Genomic DNA, 6,720 nt, shown 5'->3' with positions numbered 1-6,720 from the left:
CACACACACACACACACACACACACACACACACACACACACACACACACACACACACACACACACACACCCTGAGGGCTGTGTTGTGTAATGTGGGGCTTTCAGCGGAAGTATAAATGTTAGATTAATGTCAGTCAAGGAACTGGGGAGTGCTTAAGTCAGAAGGATATGACATAAGAGGTTGAAGCATGTGTGATTGCAGTTTACATTCGAGCATGTGTGAAGTTTACAAAGGTTGGTGAAGTTTTGTGAAGGACCGGGGTTTGCGTGCAGTGTGTCACTCAGGGAACCACTGACTGGGCAGTAAAGAGGCGGAGAGTTTACTGCTGTGAATTTATTCCCCCTCATGGAGAGAGATTGATCCTGCATACGCTGCTTTATACTCCGCTACTCACACCATAGCTAGCTTGATTCATAGTGTTTGAAAATGAAAATTGCCATCAGCTTTTGTGGACTAAAATGCATGGGACGTCGTTCAGAAAGGGACACACACATAAGACTTAACACTTGAGGTGGAAATGGCTTCTCACGCTGACGTTTTATTTTGGTCAGTGGAATCCATTCAAACCGGGATTGGCATTCAATTTAAGAATACTCCGGTTTTAACTCATAGCTTTGAACACTTAAGCAGCTACTCTGTGGAAGCCTGAAGCTACAGCGCCCATGCTGTAATCTGTAATGTCAACATGATGTTCAGCCTGGGGGGTTGTCCACTGACACTGACTTTGTGGACTCAAATGATGTTTGTCTGGATTTATACATCTAAACAGGCTTTTTGCTGTGGTATTGTAATCGATCCAAAAACAGAAGTACTTTATGTAGAACACTGCCAGAGTCCTCTTGCCCTGTGCCAGACAGAGTCAAATGAGCAAATATACACTGATAATGCTAAATACTGAAATGAGTATTCATGCACCTATTTATTTGTCAGAACAGTCCGTATAGCATAAGCATATAATAATCATTAGATAATGATTGTTCCTGTTCTGTGTGCCAGTACATGTATGGATGCTGGTTTTGTGAAACTTATCCAATTGATAAGATATTTAATATATGAGGCAAGAAACATGTCAGGTAAAATTAGCGACTGGGATGCTAGGTTTCCATAGCCTAGAATTAGGACATAATTCTACACAAATCTGTGAGCTCACTAGGGCCCGACAACAGAGAAAGCCTTATTGAAACTGAAGGAATTTATATTTTTCTTTATCTGGCAAATTAATCACCTTTTTGAGGGGCTTACTTACTCAAAACCTTACCAAATTTGGCTGTCACATCAATTCGGGTGAAAATGTACGTATTTTAAGGGTTTAGCGCCACTTTCAAAACTTTAAAAATCGAGCCCCTGCACTGTGTTTAATGTAGACTAACGAAACTTGGTAAACACATGTAACATATCAAGACATACAAAAGCGTAATGGGAGCCATACTCTAAACCCAACAGGAAGTCCGTCATTTTGAATTGAAAGTTTGAAATTAGTGCAATTTTGGCCCTTTCCGCATGTCGTGCTTTAACAAACTCCTCCTAGAGATTTCATCCCATCAACTTCAAATTTGGTCTGTGTCATCTAAAGACCGTAAGGATGAAAAGTTGTTAAAAGAAAAACTTTTTGTCCAACGATGTTGGCCTGGCGGCCATTTTAAGCATTTATCAATGAAGGAAGAAGTTGTTGTAACTTTAGTATACATTTTCATATCTGCTTGAAATTTCCCACAATAAACAAGAGTCCAGGCCTGTGGACATATACAGGCCAATATTAACTCAGTGCTCAGGCCACGCCCCCTTTCCTAACTGGTGACCCATTTAAGGTAGAGTCTTGTGTGAGGTATCCTTGAACTCAGCATACAGTTCCCTTTTCATTGGTGCAATTTGCCCCACCACATATGCCTAAACCACGCCTCCTTTAATAAATAATGACCTGTTTCTTGTATACCATTGTGTGAGGTATCATTGAATTCAACAGAGAGTTCCCTTTTCATTGACGATTTGTAGTACCTGAGGGCCGCGTAAATGCACAGTCGCCAGGTGTGGTGTTCGCAAGTAACCCTGACACGCGCAGAGGAGCGAGGGCCCGTACAATGCTGCTTGCAGATTTAATGTTTTACTTCCTATGGCAAATACGTCCAGTCCCCCTTCCCATTCAGACAAATTTCCACCCAACCTGGATTGAGTTGTGAGGCAGAGTAGGGCAAGTCATGCCTTTGGCGTAGTAAGATTCATAACGTAGCGTCCAGGTCGAGCCAATCACAACTGTTTATTTCATTGGAGCCGGGTTGCAGACCATTGTTGGCATGTGCACCTTTGCGTTGGGGACACTATAGCGAGCATAAACGTAGCGTAGTAAAGAGGAGCACCTTTAAAGGCAGTTTTTTTTTTTTTTTTTTTAAACAACCAAGATGGCGGCAGCTGATGTGGAACTTTCTGCTGAAGTGCTTTTTTACTGGCATTCTGATGGCATAAATGGCAACACTCGTTCACAGGCATATCGCTGCATCACCATCGCATCACTGCATGCTGTAGTCTTTTCATATTTGTCCGTCATCAGGGCTGTGTCACATGTTTTGTTGCTCTGATTGGTTGTAACACCTCTTGGAAATTGAAAGTGATCTCAGAGGTTCCAGACTAACTCACGCTTTTGATTTAGTCTGGCAGTGTCAGGCTGAGGTATTGAGGTGGCCATTAAAGGAAATGAATGCCCTTCCATCTCTGTTTCAAAATGTAGTCAAATCGGTTGATGTAGTGTTTGCTGTGATAGCGAGGTGGTCAGGCAGCCAGATGACAGCTATGTTACGGTTATTGGACTTGTTTGTGCTCAAGCTACAATATATTTTGGAATAGAAGCCGTGGGACTAAGGAATCACTTTCACTTAAGCATCAGTATTATCAATTATTTAACCTTCTTGTTATTTATTATCTTATTATAAGCCATTTTTTGTACATCAGGATCTTCACTCTACCTCCATGACACACCAGCTGTTTGCTAGGTGTTTTATTTGGGGCTTTTTCCCCTTTAATTGATAGAACAGCTGTAGATGAGAAAGGGGAGAAAGAGAGAGGGGCAGACAACATTCAAAGTGTCGCACGTTGGAACCCGGTACACTGCGGTGAGGACGGAGCCTTCATACATGGGGCACACGCTTGATTAGGTGAGTGCTAGGTGGTTTTGGAGCTTTGGAGTTTTTTCCTTCCCCAGCCACTCTATCAAATCCTCCTTCACCCTAAAGGGGCTTTTTCTCAACCTAAATTACAAACACCCTACTCCCCCACCCGCAGCAATTAGATGGACAAAATGGCTGAGGATTTGCCTCACCTTCCCTCCAATTAAACCAAAGTGAGTGAAAATGGGAAAGCTGATCACCTTATTGAAAACCTGCCTCTCCTTCCCTGCCCCCTCTCCTCACCCCTCTCCTCTCTGCCCTTCTACAAGCCAACATTTATGTACACAGTAAATCTCCCAGGGCCTCAGAAGGGAGCATTTAGTCCTGTTTTGCCTGTTGCTTCACAGTAATTATGGCTTTATATGTTGGCGTTGGTTGCCAAGTTCTTTGCATACTCCTCCTTAAACAGCTGTTTAGTCGGCCACTAAAGACTCTCAGGCTCTCGAGGATTTTGGAAGATGATCTCAAGTAAGCCCCAGTTAAGTCACACTGTTGGGAAGCATCTGCTCTTCTCAAGTGTCCACAAAGGCAGCAACATGCTGCCACTCCCATCATGCTCTCTGCATGTGGCCTTAACCTCTGACTGTAGAAATGGGTAAAAAGGAAGAAGGATTTTCCACTGGGCTCAGTGAAGCACTTGTAGTTTAGTAAAATGGTATTTATTATTCATTGTAAAGTTGGGGATGTCTTGATCAGCTTTTTTTCCCCCAATATTTTGAATTGATTTAAAGAAGAAATAAATGAATGTAACTCTTAGTATTGTTTCTTGTAATAAGCTGGTGGTTTAACATTTAGTTTGGTCAATAATATTCATAGTAAGTTAAATTATTATTTGCTTCTATTTCAGAACCACATCCAACTTCACATGTAACGTCAGAGACAACTTCATAGTTAACTTCGTGTTGGAGTTGTAAATAAATCTTCTGGATCTCAAAGTTCTCTGGTTACAAGCTTATTGCCTATATTTTTGTAATATAATAAACACTTTTACACTTGTTGAAACATTGGCAGCTTGTGTAGGCATAGCAGTGCTTCATGAACGTACTTGGCACACTTTTAAAAATACTATGATAATTCCAAAAACGTGATAAATCTGGTCACTAGAACCATGAGATAAAATGTTCATACCAAAACATGCCTAGTTCTGGTAAATAAAATGTATAAAAATACAAACTTAAGATATGCAACTGATGTTCTTTAAACAAAAACACAATAAAAAAACAAAAATAAAAGAGTGTTGCCAACTGGGAATTTGTAGAGCGCCCACTGTTGGACAAACTATGCAACACCAACACTCACAACATGGCAGAAGGGTGTGTTGTCCATTTTTATTTCATTTTTTAAACATGAATTTATCATCATCGTCATTTATTTGTCATGATAAATTATTCAAATAAATGAATATAAAAAAAGTAACAATTTGAATCATTGTGAATGCCACTATCGTTAGTTTGGGAAATGCCTAATATCGGCCCACTGATATATCGGCCGGGCTCTATATGACACGTAAAACACTCCCGTGGCAGAATGTGAACCCCACATATCAGTCACACACTCAAGAAACTCCCCTGTCAGGATGTTGAAGCACTACTGTTTTTAAGCCCCTCACGGTAACACCGGGTGACACCATTCATTTCTTTTCGCTTCTTGACAGCTGATTATTTCCTCCCTGGCAGTGAAACACATTACTCTAGCTGTCAGAAAGGCCTGCATGTTAAACGGGGCTAATGGAATGCTTTTTAAGGCGGACTAACTTTGAAGGACTATAACCAAACTCACATCCTCGCAGTGAGCCTACAAACGACCCATAATCGATGCTTTCTTTTAGACAGTGTTACACTGCTTTCTCCATTCAAAATAATCTGTCATATTGGTACTTAAATGTCACTGCAGCGGCTTTTGACAGCAGTATTTGCTATGCATTACATTTATTTCCCTAGATTTAGATTTAGTGAGAAGGTTGTACAGTAAAATGTCACAAAAATGATTTGGATTTATTTATTTGAAACCTCTTGACTCCTGTCAGATGTGTGCACTGGCCTGTGTCTAACTGCCTGAGCCAGCCCGCTCAGACTTTATGTAGAGCAATGTTGATGGGGAGTGTAGTTGATTGTCAAACTTCACTTCATCACAGAAGCAAGGAAGTGTGTGCATGCTCGACTGGTTTTATTTATTTAAAAAAAAAATGTTTTTACTTATATGTGCAGAGTTTTCCCTAGATTTGTAGAAGACTCAGGTGCACCTATTTGGCACGCGGTTTAGGGGTCCTCGCTGTAGAAAATAGAAAAACACATGAAAAAAAAATCCAATTTCACATCATGTTGGGCCATTATTATTAACATATCTGTTACTATAACATTGGAAAAGCAGATGATAAATGAATAAATAACAATGAAAATGATTAGACAAAACATTCTTAAGAACTCCACTGGGGCCAAAACTAGTCATCTAGTTAGTTTTGAGGTTCACATTCAGTTTGTGCATGCGTGTGTGTTATTTTCAGTGCTCCCTGCAGTGTAGTGCATGTCTAAATCTTGTCCTTCATGTGAACATCTCTGCAAATCACTCACACAAATGGACTCCACTTATCCTTCTTCAGTCAACGTACTCAGTAACTGTACCTTCGTCCTCCGTTGGACAACACCACACACAGGCAGGCCTGTTCTGTTGTAGCGTAATGAAGATGCACCACGGCAATAGATATAGAGTCACTAGCAGTGAGCCGGACAAGCTGACCCGCTGACAGAAAAAAAAGAAGAGAGGTACTAAAGGGAAGACTGGGAGAAGAAGAAGAAGAAAAAAAACGACGAATGTAGGAAGAGATCACCGGGCCTGGCTGGAGATGATGGGGTTTCCCGCATTCGTTTTAACGGGATACGCATAAAGGGAATTATCCCCGTCCGGTTCAATAAAGCAGCTTGAATAATTACAGTGTGGTTTACTAGCTGGAGGGAAATTGAATCCCTCAGAACCTCGAGAACGGTGCAAGAGAAAAAGGAGGAGGTAGATAAGCAGGTGAACAAAGAGGAAATTATAAAGAGAGGAAGAGCAGCAAAGAGAGCGTCCTGTCGCTTCACCTTTTCTATTATCTCGGTGCAGTAAATTACACCTGCAGGCACGGTAGCTAACTGTAAAACCTGTGTGTTTGTGTGTGTGTGTGTGTGTGTGTGCTTGTGTTTCCTCTTGTTTGCTCTGATTAGCCTCAGCCGGTTTAAACAAAATAAAAAGTAAAAACTGAAATCCGCTATACGTAGTGAGACGGATAACCCCGTCTCACTACGTTCAGTTTCCAGCTGACAAATGCACCGCACGAACAATGGACCGGCGGCTACTTTGGCCAGCTGGTTGGTGTTGAGTCGTCGCCGTTTGGTGTCGCCAATCAAAGAGCGATTGTACTGGATGGGGAACAGCTGCTTTGATCAGATCAGGGAAATAATTACGAGTAACATTTGGTGAACTGCGTGGCATTTCGGTTGATTGCAGAGCTGGCGACGTGAACATAGTGGGAGTAGGATGTACTGTGTGTGTGTGCGTGTGTGTGTGTGTGTGTGTGTGTGTGTGT

At 41.5% G+C, this 6,720-nt stretch overlaps 1 protein-coding gene and 1 long non-coding RNA gene across 2 annotated transcripts in view; one reads left to right on the top strand and one right to left on the bottom strand.

The window, feature by feature from the left end:
- The window catches only part of fgf11a (fibroblast growth factor 11a), a 100,823-nt gene that overhangs the window by 23,557 nt on the left and 70,546 nt on the right, over nucleotides 1-6,720 (top strand). The window lies entirely within an intron of this gene.
- The window catches only part of LOC117934912, a 13,254-nt gene continuing 12,860 nt past the window's right edge, over nucleotides 6,327-6,720 (bottom strand). Inside the window, exon 3 of the long non-coding RNA XR_004654613.1 lies at nucleotides 6,327-6,338. This is a non-coding gene — a long non-coding RNA (uncharacterized LOC117934912). The remainder of the gene's footprint in view (nucleotides 6,339-6,720) is intronic.

The sequence above is a fragment of the Etheostoma cragini genome, chromosome 19 (genome assembly GCF_013103735.1).
Source record: "Etheostoma cragini isolate CJK2018 chromosome 19, CSU_Ecrag_1.0, whole genome shotgun sequence".
Classification (NCBI taxonomy): domain Eukaryota; kingdom Metazoa; phylum Chordata; class Actinopteri; order Perciformes; family Percidae; genus Etheostoma; species Etheostoma cragini.
This window is presented reverse-complemented; position numbering and strand designations above follow the sequence as displayed.